This window comes from Ranitomeya imitator, chromosome 5 (assembly GCF_032444005.1).
Source record: "Ranitomeya imitator isolate aRanImi1 chromosome 5, aRanImi1.pri, whole genome shotgun sequence".
NCBI lineage: Eukaryota > Metazoa > Chordata > Amphibia > Anura > Dendrobatidae > Ranitomeya > Ranitomeya imitator.
The window spans coordinates 192,819,121-192,832,369 of record NC_091286.1 but is presented as its reverse complement, the minus strand read 5'-3'; positions in this window follow the sequence as shown (position 1 = coordinate 192,832,369).

Sequence of the window (13,249 nt, the reverse complement as noted above, 5' to 3'; positions counted from 1 at the left end):
CCAGGCTTTTTTAAGAAGATCTTCTGACCTCTTATCCATTGGGTCTTTTAACCCTGACGAGTCCTCAAAGGGAATAGCCGTTTTCCTTGTGACTTTGGCCACCGGAATGTCGATCTTTGGAACCGACTCCCAGACTTTAGTCTCTTCTGGGTCAAAGGGAAGACGGTATTTGAAGTCTCTCGGGACTACTAATTTTTTCCCCACATCTTCCCACTCTTCCATTATCATTGCAGTTATGTGATTGTTGACCGGGAAAACTCTATTCCTGCGAGTTCTCAGGCCCCCAAACATCTCGTCTTGAACTGATAAAGGCTCAGACGAGTCTTCTATTTTCATAGTGCTTCTTACTGCTTTTAGCAGTATATCCGTATTTTCGGATGAGAACAAGTATTTCTTCCGTTCTTCCGGAAGCACAGTTAATGTATTGTTCTCTTCGTCCGAGCCCGGATCGGAATAACCTGAGACCTCTCCTTCCTCGGAACTCACATCCATATCCCATCTAGGCCTTTTAGGCCGCGGAGATTGGGGTGGCACCATAGTAGACACTGTAGCTTGGACTTCGTCTCTAATCATAGATTTAATATTATCTAACAGCGAAGCCTGCTCGTCTTTGAGAAGTTTAGCGATGCATTTTTTGCATAATTTCTTGTTATAGCCCTCTGGGAGTTTGGTGGCGCACAGTGGGCATCTAATAGTCCTTTTTTTAGTAGTTGACCTCTCGGGAATGTCCTTATCCTGAAATGTAAAGGAGATCCCTGTAGGTACAGAACTAACTTTTTGGAATGCATCCCGTACCACATACTACTCACATGGTCCGTGTGCAGCTCTAAGGATTGGACGTCTGGGCGAGTAGCACCTTCCATGTTACTGGGTCAAGTGTGCTGTCAGATGTCAGTCATTAAGTAGCAATCTTACCCGGCTTCAAGACATCTGATTCGTCCTCCTTCCGAGCTCAGCTGCTGGCCTCCACGGTGATTTCAGGTTCCCAGCTGTACTGCGCATGCGTCATCTGGAACACATGCAGACCAGCCTGGGACCTGGAAACCGGCGCATAATCTCAGCCATTGCGCTCTGATCTCCCCCTGCAGCTCCCAGGCGCCCCGGAAACAACCGGCGCCGCCGACCCCCGGAATCCGGCCACGCCCCCCGGAAGTTGTCACCCCCGGCTAGAGCGCCGGACCGGAAGTTAGGGGAGCGATGCCAGCACCGGCCGCACGTGGAGCCTGAGGGAGCGCCGGACACCGCCGCCGCAGCCGCTGCCTCAGCGCCCCCTTTGATGAGGGGATGAGGCAGCGCATGGGAGCAGACAGCTCGACCTAGTCGCAGAGGGACCTCCAGCGGTATCGTGCGACTTCAGGAGTCGCCAGACTCTCACGGCCAGAGCCCCCTCCAGGAGGATGGACCGCACTCCAGAGCTCCTGCTCCAAGACCTGACCTCGGATCAGGTAAAGAAAAAACCTAATCTTCTGGAGAACTCTCTCCTGCGTCTGTCCCTGATAGGGACAGGAAAAACACTGAGGGGTGGAGGTTGGGAGGGGCTATTTAACCTCTTCTGTGTTCCTGTCCCTATCAAGGATATGAAGAGCAACCTCCTGTGGTGCTGTCATGTGGACGACCTGGAAAAAGCCAGGCTGGAGTTTGCCACAACTTACCTGAAAAAGCCTAAAACGTTTTGGAAGAATGTTCTCTGGTCGGATGAGACAAAAGTAGAGTTTTTTGGGCAAAGACATCAAAATAGAGTTTACAGGAGAAAAAAAGAGGCATTCAAAGAAAAGAACACGGTCCCTACAGTCAAACATGTCAGAGGTTCCCTGATGTTTTGGGGTTGCTTTGCTGCCTCTGGCACTGGACCGCTTGACCGTGTGCATGGCTAATGAAGTCTGAAGACTACCAACAAATTTTGCAGCATAATGTAGGGCCCAGTGTGAGAAAGCTGGGTCTCCCTCAGAGGACAATGACCCAAAACACACTTCAAAAAGCACTAGAAAATGGTTTGAGAGAAAGCACTGGAGACTTCTAAGGTGGCCAGCAATGAGTCCAGACCTGAATCCCATAGAACACCTGTGGAGAGATCTAAAAATGGCAGTTTGGAGAAGGCACCCTTCAAATATCAGGGATCTGGAGCAGTTTGCCAAAGAAGAATGGTCTAAAATTCCAGCAGAGCATTGTAAGAAACTCATTGATGGTTACCGGAAGCGGTGGGTCGCAGTTATTTTGGCTAAAGGTTGTGCAACCAAGTATTAGGCGGAGGGTGCCAATACTTTTGTCTGGCCCATTTTTGGAGTTTTGTGTGAAATGATCAATATTTTGCTTTTTGCTTCATTCTCTTTTGTGTTTTTTCATTTAAGACAAATTAACCCCTTCATGACCCAGCCTATTTTGACCTTAAAGACCTTGCCGTTTTTTGCAATTCTGACCAGTGTCCCTTCATGAGGTAATAACTCAGGAACGCTTCAATGGATCCTAGCGGTTCTGAGATTGTTTTTTCGTGACATATTGGGCTTCATGTTAGTGGTAAATTTAGGTCAATAAATTCTGTGTTTATTTGTGATAAAAACGGAAATTTGGCGAAAATTTTGAAAATTTCGCAATTTTCACATTTTGAATTTTTATTCTGTTAAACCAGAGAGTTATGTGACACAAAATAGTTAATAAATAACATTTCCCACACGTCTACTTTACATCAGCACAATTTTGGAAACAAAATTTTTTTTTGCTAGGAAGTTATAAGGGTTAAAATTTGACCAGCGATTTCTCATTTTTACAACGAAATTTACAAAACCATTTTTTTTAGGGACCACCTCACATTTGAAGTCAGTTTGAGGGGTCTATATGGCTGAAAATACCCAAAAGTGACACCATTCTAAAAACTGCACCCCTCAAGGTGCACAAAACCACATTCGAGAAGTTTATTAACCCTTCAGGTGCTTCACAGCAGCAGAAGCAACATGGAAGGAAAAAATGAACATTTAACTTTTTAGTCACAAAAATGATTTTTCAGCAACAATTTTTTTATTTTCCCAATGGTAAAAGGAGAAACTGAACCACGTACGTTGTTGTCCAATTTGTCCTGAGTACGCTGATACCTCATATGTGGGGGTAAACCACTGTTTGGGCGCACGGCAGGGCTTGGAAGGGAAGGAGCGCCATTTGACTTTTTGAATGAAAAATTGGCTGCACTCTTTAGCGGACACCATGTCACATTTGGAGAGCCCCCGTGTGCCTAAAAATTGGAGCTCCCCCACAAGTGACCCCATTTTGGAAACTAGATGCCCCAAGGAACTTATCTAGGTGCATAGTGAGCCCTTTAAACCCCCAGGTGCTTCACAAATTGATCCGTAAAAATGAAAAAGTACTTTTTTTTCACAAAAAAATTCTTTTAGCCTCAATTTTTTCATTTTCACATGGACAACAGGATAAAATGGATCCTAAAATTTGTTTGGCAATTTCTCCTGAGTACACCGATACTTCACATGTGGGGGTAAACCACTGTTTGGGCACATGGTAAGGCTCGGAAGGGAAGGAGCGCCATTTGACTTTTTGAATGAAAAATTATCTCCATCGTTAGCGGACACCATGTCGCGTTTGGAGAGACCCTGTGTGCTTAAACATTGGAGCTCCCCCACAAGTGACCCCATTTTGGAAACTGGACCCCCCAAGGAACTTATCTAGATGCCTAGTGAGCACTTTAAACCCTCAGGTGCTTCACAAATTGATCCGTAAAAATGAAAAAGTACTTTTTTTTCACAAAAAATTTATTTTCGCCTCAATTTTTTCATTTTCACATGGGCAATAGGATAAAATGGATCCTAAAATTTGTTGAGCAATTTCTCCCGAGTACGCCGATACCTCATATGTGGGGGTAAACCACTGTTTGGGCACTCGGCAGGGCTCGGAAGGGAAGGCGCGCCTTTTAACTTTTTGAATGGAAAATTAGCTCCAATTGTTAGCGGACACCATGTCGCATTTGGAGAGCCCCTGTGTGCCTATGCAATGGAGCTCCCCCACAAGTGACCCCATTTTGGAAACTAGACCCCCCAAGGAACTTATCTAGATGCATACTGAGCACTTTAAACCCCCAGGTGCTTCACAGAAGTTTATAATGCAGAGCCATGAAAATAAAAAATAATTTTTCTTTTCTCAAAAATGATTTTTTAGCCTGGAATTTCCTATTTTGCCAATGGTAATAGGAGAAATTGGACCACAATTGTTGTTGTCCAGTTTGTCCTGAGTATGCAGATACCCCATATGTGGGGGTAAACCACTGTTTGGGCGCACGGCAGGGCTCAGAAGGGAAGGCACGCCATTTGGCTTTTTAAATGGAAAATTATCTCCAATCATTAGCGGACACCATGTCGCGTTTGGAAAGCCCCTGTGTGCCTAAACATTGGAGATCCCCCACAAATTACCCCATTTTGGAAACTAGACCCCCAAAGGAACTAATCTAGATGTGTAGTGAGCACTTTGAACCCTCAAGTGCTTCACAGAAGTTTATAACGCAGAGCCATGAAAATAAAAAAAAAAAATTATTTTCTCAAAAATGAATTTTAGCCCGCAATTTTTTATTTTCCCAAGGGTAACAGGAGAAATTTGACCCCAAAAGTTGTTGTCCAGTTTCTCCTGAGTACGCTGATACCCCATATGTGGGGGTAAACCACTGTTTAGGCACATGCTGGGGCTCGGAAGTGAAGTAGTGACGTTTTGAAATGCAGACTTTGATGGAATGCTCTGTGGGCGTCACGTTGCGTTTGCAGAGCCCCTGATGTGGCTAAACAGTAGAAACCCCCCACAAGTGACCCCATTTTGGAAACTAGACCCCGAAAGGAACTTATCTAGATGTGAGGTGAGCACTTTGAACCCCCAAGTGCTTCACAGAAGTTCATAACACAGAGCAGTGAAAATAATAAATACGTTTTCTTTCCTCAAAAATAATTTTTTAGCCCAGAATTTTTTATTTTCCCAAGGGTTACAGGAGAAATTGGACCACAAAAGTTGTTGTCCAGTTTCTCCTGAGTACGCTGATACCCCATGTGTGGGGGTAAACCACTGTTTGGGCACACGTGGGGGCTCAGAAGGGAAGTAGTGACTTTTGAAATGCAGACTTTGATGGAATGGTCTGCGGGCGTCACATTGCGTTTGCAGAGCCCCTGGTGTGCCTAAACAGTAGAAACCCCCCACAAGTGACCCCATTTTGGAAACTAGACCCCCAAAGGAACTTATCTAGATGTGTGGTGAGCACTTTCAACCCCCAAGTGCTTTACAGAAGTTTATAACGCAGAGCCGTGAAAATAATAAATACGTTTTCTTTCCTCAAAAATGATGTTTTAGCAAGCAATTTTTTATTTTCTCAAGGGTAACAGGAGAAATTGGACCCCAGTAATTGTTGCGCAGTTTGTCCTGAGTATGCTGGTACCCCATATGTGGGGGTAAACCACTGTTTGGGCACACGTCGGGGTTCGGAAGTGAGGGAGCACCATTTGAATTTTTGAATACAAGATTGGCTGGAATCAATGGTGGCGCCATGTTGCGTTTGGAGACCCCCTGAAGTGCCTAAACAGTGGAAACCCCTCAATTCTACCTCCAACACACCCCTAACCCTTATCCCAACTGTAGCCGTAACCCTAATCACAACCCTAACCCCAACACACCCCTAACCACAACCCTAACCCCAACACACCCCTAACCCTAACCACAACCCTAATTCCAACCCAACTCTAAGGCTATGTGCCAACGTTGCGGATTCGTATGAGATTTTTCAGCATCATTTTTGAAAAATCCGCGGGTAAAAGGCACTGCGTTTTACCTGCGGATTTTCCGCGGATTTCCAGTGTTTTTTGTGCGGATTTCACCTGTGGATTCCTATTGAGGAACAGGTGTAAAACGCTGCGGAATCCGCACAAAGAATTGGCATGCTGCGGAAAATACAACGCAGCGTTCCCGCGCGGTATTTTCTGCACCATGGGCACAGCGGATTTGGTTTTCCATATGTTTACATGGTACTGTAAACCTGATGGAACACTGCTGCGAATCCGCAGCGGCCAATCCGCACCGTGTGCACATAGCCTAATTCTAAAGGTATGTGCACACGCTGCGGAAAACGCTGCGGATCCGCAGCAGTTTCCCATGAGTTTACAGTTCAATGTGAACCTATGGGAACCAAAAATCGCTGTACACATGCTGCAGAAAAACTGCACGGAAACGCAGCGGTTTACATTCCGCAGCATGTCACTTCTTTCTGCGGATTCCGCAGCGGTTTTACAACTGCTCCAATAGAAAATCGCAGTTGTAAAACCGCAGTGAAATGCGCAGAAAAACCGCGGTAAATCCACGATAAATCGGCAGCGGTTTAGCACTGTGGATTTTTCAAATCCGCTGCGGAAAAATCCGCATAGGACCAGAATACGTGTGCACATACCGAAACCCTAACCCTAGCCCTAACCCTACCCCTAACCCTACCCCTAACCCTACCCCTAACCCTAACCCTACCCCTAACCCTAGTTCTTACCCCAACCTTAGTGAAAAAAAAAAAATTCTTTATTTTTTTTATTGTCCCTATCTATGGGGGTGACAAAGGGGGGGGGTCATTTACCATTTTTTTTATTTTGATCACTGAGATATAACCTATCTCAGTGATCAAAATTCACTCTGGAACGAATCTGCCGGCCGGCAGATTCGGCGGGCGCACTGCACATGCGCCCGCCATTTTGGAAGATGGCGGCGCCCAGGAAAGAAGACGGACGGACCTCGGGCGGCCAGGTAAGTATAAGGGGGGGAGATCAGGGCACGGGGGGGGGCGTCGGAGCACGGGGGGGGTGGATCGGATTATGGGGGGGGTGGATCGGAACACGGGAGGGAGGATTGGATCACGGGGAAGGATTGGAGCACGGGGTGAGGGATCGCTGTGCGGGGGGGGTGGATCGGAGCACGGGGGGGGTCGCTGTGTGCGGGGGGGGATCGGAGTGCGGGGGGGTTTGATTGGAGCGCGGGGGGTGTGATTGGTGCACGGGGAAGCGGACAGGAGGACGGGGGAGCGGAGCACAGGACGGAGGGGAGCGGACCACAGATCGGGGGGCTGGAGGGGCGATCGGAGGAGTGGGGTGGGTGCACATAAGTGTTTCCAGCCATGGCCGATGATATTGCAGCATCGGCCATGGCTGGATTGTAATATTTCACCAGTTTTTTAGGTGAAATATTACAAATCGCTCTGATTGGCAGTTTCACTTTCAACAGCCAATCAGAGCGATCGTAGCCACGAGGGGGTGAAGCCACCCCCCCTGGGCTAAACTACCACTCCCCCTGTCCCTGCAGATCGGGTGAAATGGGAGTTAACCCTTTCACCCGGCCTGCAGGGACGCGATCTTTCCATGACGCATATGCTGCGTCATGGGTCGGAATGGCACCGACTTTCATGACGCAGCGTATGCGTCAAAGGTCGGGAAGGGGTTAAATGAAGATAATAATACCAAATAATTTGTGTTTGCAATCATTTTCAGGAAGAAACTGAGTATTATCTGACAGAATTGCAGGGGTGTCAATACTTTTGGCCATGACTGTATGGTAAATAAAGACACAGCCAGAATAAAGTCCTTTAATTGAAAAAAATGACACAGATTCCTTTAGTATTCTCAATTAAACCATACTTATGACCTTGCCTAATTCCACTGAAGCCCTTGATCTCCTGTAATAAAAATAAAAATAAAAAACAACAATATACCATACCTGTCCGTCGTTCTGTCCCATGTCGTAATCCATGCCTGTGGGATAAGTAGCTTTCAACCTGAATGGTGCCAAGATGTGACCGGCTAGGCTGAGAACCACTGGTCAATGAGCTGCTGGGAATGCAGCGTCAGTGACCGGGGGTGACTTCATAGAGGTTACCTCTGATCACCGGGGTCTGTTCCCAGCCGGGCTGAGCTGCGGTGAGATCCGGTGGGATCGCCGCTAGTACCGCATGATCAACAAGTTTCCTAGCACTGGTGACCCGGATGTCATCATGACAACATCCTCTCACCATGACAACAATCGTGACCCCGCGTCATGCCGTGGGGTCTCCGATCCCAAGTTAGAGGGGCTGTCAGCCCTGTGCTGGCTTCTGAAATGATGCAATCATGTTCAATCGCAGCATTTCGGGGGTTAATGTGTTGGGAGCAGTCTTTGACCACTCCTGGCCCCTAGTGCCGGGCGTCAGCTGTCAGAATCTGCTGACCCTTGGCGGTGATCGCCCTCGCAGTCCCCGTGAGCGCGATCGATCACTTAGGCCGGCCTCACACTAGCGAGTTTTACGGACGTAAGAGAGGTGAAGAAAATACGGATTGCACACGGTACAATGCATCTCTATGGCCAAGCTTCTATCTGCCGTATTTTACGGATCCGTATTATACGGCCTTCTACGGCCGTAGAAAATCGCAGCATGCTGCGTTTGTCACCGTATTGCGCAAAAAAAAAAATCGCCAATGAAAGTCTATGGGGGCGAGAAATATACGGATTACACACGGACCAACAGTGTGACTTGCGTAAAATACGCCAGACATCTCCAGACATCGCCAGGTGCAAGGAATTGAGCCAAGCCCTCAATCAAGAAACTCAGACATGCTAATTAGCTCAAAAAGCCACACAGACATCCCAGAAGTCTGGTGCTCGCCTCCACAGAGTTCCAAGCAGCATGGCAAACATCATCAATGTTGATATGCTCCTCATCCTGGTCCAAGAAAGGCCTGAAATATGGGACCAGCGGGATCCTAACTATTCTAACCGGGCCAGGAAAGAGGCAGCTTGGAGGGCCATCTGTGGGCTACTATTCCCTGATTATGCCCAACGGCCACGTGCGGAGCAGACAAGTCTATGTAAGTACACTCATGTATTCACAAGATTTTACTTTAAAAGATGCTTTCCCTACATGATTATTTGAGCAATCCATTTTATCTTTATATGTCATTTATGGCCTTATTTGTCATTTTCCAAAGCTGAGTAACATGCCAAAGTGTTTCTGGACATAGTTCATGTTGATCTTGCCCTGCTAAATATTTTTCTTGGCCTCATACTCCGTCCAGAGGGTTGTTGTCCCTTGTCTTATTTTTAGATAATTTTGAGCATTATTCTCATTATAGCACAAGTCATTTTCCTTTCCTATCCTAGCATATCTTACCTAATGTATGTTTGCAAGAACAGGGTTCTCTCCCTCTCTACCAGTCTGATACTGTCAAGTTATTACCTTTTGGCGATATATAGCCCTCTGCATGTAACTCCTTTATCATCTGACTCACCATGGAAATTATTGTGCTACAGCCACTTTTTGCTGTAAAAATACAAATATGTCTGACAACTGGACTAAGCTATGTTCAGAATGATATAGAACATTATTTGTGCCCTTGTAATTGCAGTGGATGATGTTATGACAAGATGGCGCAGCATCCGGGACCAATACCGGCGGGAAAGACAGCAGCGGGCTAGGAGTGGGTCAGCAGCCCCACTGAAGAAGAGGAAGTAACATAGTAACATAGTAACATAGTTAGTAAGGCCGAAAAAAGACATTTGTCCATCCAGTTCAGCCTATATTCCATCATAATAAATACCCAGATCTACGTCCTTCTACAGAACCTAATAATTGTATGATACAATATTGTTCTGCTCCAGGAAGACATCCAGGCCTCTCTTGAACCCCTCGACTGAGTTCGCCATCACCACCTCCTCAGGCAAGCAATTCCAGATTCTCACTGCCCTAACAGTAAAGAATCCTCTTCTATGTTGGTGGAAAAACCTTCTCTCCTCCAGACGCAAAGAATGCCCCCTTGTGCCCGTCACCTTCCTTGGTATAAACAGATCCTCAGCGAGATATTTGTATTGTCCCCTTATATACTTATACATGGTTATTAGATCGCCCCTCAGTCGTCTTTTTTCTAGACTAAATAATCCTAATTTCGCTAATCTATCTGGGTATTGTAGTTCTCCCATCCCCTTTATTAATTTTGTTGCCCTCCTTTGTACTCTCTCTAGTTCCATTATATCCTTCCTGAGCACCGGTGCCCAAAACTGGACACAGTACTCCATGTGCGGTCTAACTAGGGATTTGTACAGAGGCAGTATAATGCTCTCATCATGTGTATCCAGACCTCTTTTAATGCACCCCATGATCCTGTTTGCCTTGGCAGCTGCTGCCTGGCACTGGCTGCTCCAGGTAAGTTTATCATTAACTAGGATCCCCAAGTCCTTCTCCCTGTCAGATTTACCCAGTGGTTTCCCGTTCAGTGTGTAATGGTGATATTGATTCCCTCTTCCCATGTGTATAACCTTACATTTATCATTGTTAAACCTCATCTGCCACCTTTCAGCCCAAGTTTCCAACTTATCCAGATCCATCTGTAGCAGAATACTATCTTCTCTTGTATTAACTGCTTTACATAGTTTTGTATCATCTGCAAATATCGATATTTTACTGTGTAAACCTTCTACCAGATCATTAATGAATATGTTGAAGAGAATAGGTCCCAATACTGACCCCTGCGGTACCCCACTGGTCACAGCGACCCAGTTAGAGACTATACCATTTATAACCACCCTCTGCTTTCTATCACTAAGCCAGTTACTAACCCATTTACACACATTTTCCCCCAGACCAAGCATTCTCATTTTGTGTACCAACCTCTTGTGCGGCACGGTATCAAACGCTTTGGAAAAATCGAGATATACCACGTCCAATGACTCACCGTGGTCCAGTCTATAGCTTACCTCTTCATAAAAACTGATTAGATTGGTTTGACAGGAGCGATTTCTCATAAACCCATGCTGATATGGAGTTAAACAGTTATTCTCATTGAGATAATCCAGAATAACATCCCTCAGAAACCCTTCAAATATTTTACCAACAATAGAGGTTAGACTTACTGGCCTATAATTTCCAGGTTCACTTTTAGAGCCCTTTTTGAATATTGGCACCACATTTGCTATGCGCCAGTCCTGCGGAACAGACCCTGTCGCTATAGAGTCACTAAAAATAAGAAATAATGGTTTATCTATTACATTACTTAGTTCTCTTAGTACTCGTGGGTGTATGCCATCCGGACCCGGAGATTTATCTATTTTAATCTTATTTAGCCGGTTTCGCACCTCTTCTTGGGTTAGATTGGTGACCCTTAATATAGGGTTTTCATTGTTTCTTGGGATTTCACCTAGCATTTCATTTTCCACCGTGAATACCGTGGAGAAGAAGGTGTTTAATATGTTAGCTTTTTCCTCGTCATCTACAACCATTCTTTCCTCACTATTTTTTAAGGGGCCTACATTTTCAGTTTTTATTCTTTTACTATTGATATAGTTGAAGAACAGTTTGGGATTAGTTTTACTCTCCTTAGCAATGTGCTTCTCTGTTTCCTTTTTGGCAGCTTTAATTAGTTTTTTTAGATAAAGTATTTTTCTCCCTATAGTTTTTTTAGAGCTTCAAGTACATATATTACGACCGTCTTTCCTTTTTGGATGCCAGTATGGATCTTAGGCAGTAAGTACAAACCACTCTAGACATTTGTAATTAAACTAAATCTTAGTATTTTTTGTGGATTAGGGTTATGACATTGCAAGTTCCATGTAAGGATGTGTCAATATAGTGCAAACAATAATGTAAACAAGCATAAATTCCAAAAGGGTCCTGGAGGAGAGAGGACCCTGGCCGCCAAGCATCCCAAGATTCAACAAGGGATGGGTGAGAATGTAGTATGCGAGTTTAGAGATGTTCAGGCAGTGTTTTGTGGTATGGGTTGTTACTGCATGTTATCTTATTGTTTGAAGAGGTGGTTGTGCCTGGTTTTTGTGTAGCTTGAAATGGTATGCCACATTATGATGTGTCGTGATAGTGTTTGTTACATTTGTGGGGCTCTCCAAGACAAATCTTGTATATTCTTGTGTGAATATGAGATAATAGGGGAGTAGAGAAGGAGATGTTGTGCTGCTCTTTTTTTTTTTTTTTTTTTTTAATATTGCACACCGATGTCTAATTAAACAATGTCAAAATACTAATTTCATTTTATTGTTTTCTTAACAGAACACAGTCAAACCTCACAGAGAGGGAAACCGGATCAGAATCAGACCCTATCATTGATCCTGTAAGTGTGGAGGAAGAGGTTGCAGGACCATCTGTGGCTGCATCAGCATCCATCATTGAGGACCCATCAGCAGCATCATCACTGCAGGCAGCAGCAAGTGATGCACCACCACCCTCAGCAGCACATGTACCTAGGCCTGTGGAACATGGGCACAGCAGCAGCCCTACAGGCCCACTGGTGTCATCCCCACAGGCAGCTGGGCCTTTACGGAGATCCCGGCGAAGTAGAGAGCTTGAAGGCAGAAGAAGTGAAGTTGATGCTGGGGTCCTCAACTATTTGGCCAGGGCAGCCACAGATGATGGCGAGGAGGCCTTTGCCCGCAGCCTTGCCCGATACCTTAGACCCCTTCCCCGTGAGGTGAGGCTACGTGTGAGAGGGTGTATGCAAATCCTGATTGATTTAAGCACCCCTCCAAATAACCCCTATGAGGTTTTTGAATACCTGGAGCGAAGGCAGCTTGGCCAAACAAACCTCTTGCGCCTTCAATTCCCTCAACAGGAGCCAAATCAATCAGGATTTGCTGCACCTACTCCACGTATGCCTCCCCTTCAGCCCCTCCCATCCCAAAATCTACAAAGGCCATTAGAGTACCAAATGGCAGGCTTCAACCCCCAATCCCAATATGGCCACTTCTCCAGACACAGTGATGTTGGCTGGTCCCAACCTGGGTTTGGACAACATGGCCATTTTGGGTTGGGGTATGATGCAAGGCAATCTGTACCTCAGCATGATGCCCAGAGCCAAATGGCTTTTGGTCAACACACATCTGGCCAATATGGACAAGGCCAGTATTCTGGGCCACAAGCCACTGCATCCTCACAGGATGAACTGCCATCGGCCCAACAAAGGCCACCAGACCAGGACCCAGAGCTGGCAACATCTCCCCCACCAACTTACAGGGATCTGTAATTTTGTTTTGTTTTTTGGTTTTTGTTTTGGTAGCTGGCTACCATGTTAATGTTGTGTTTTCAAAACATTTCCACTTTGTTGTGGATCCTTGGTATAAAGCAACCCATAAAAAAGGCTTATAAAAACCATATGGCTAAAATATGGGGTTAACAACCAAAAAAAAAGGGTTGCAAAGTTAGTAAAAAGTTTTCAAAAAAGCCAATTGATGTTTGTAGACTAATCATTTTTGCATCACACACATATTCAGA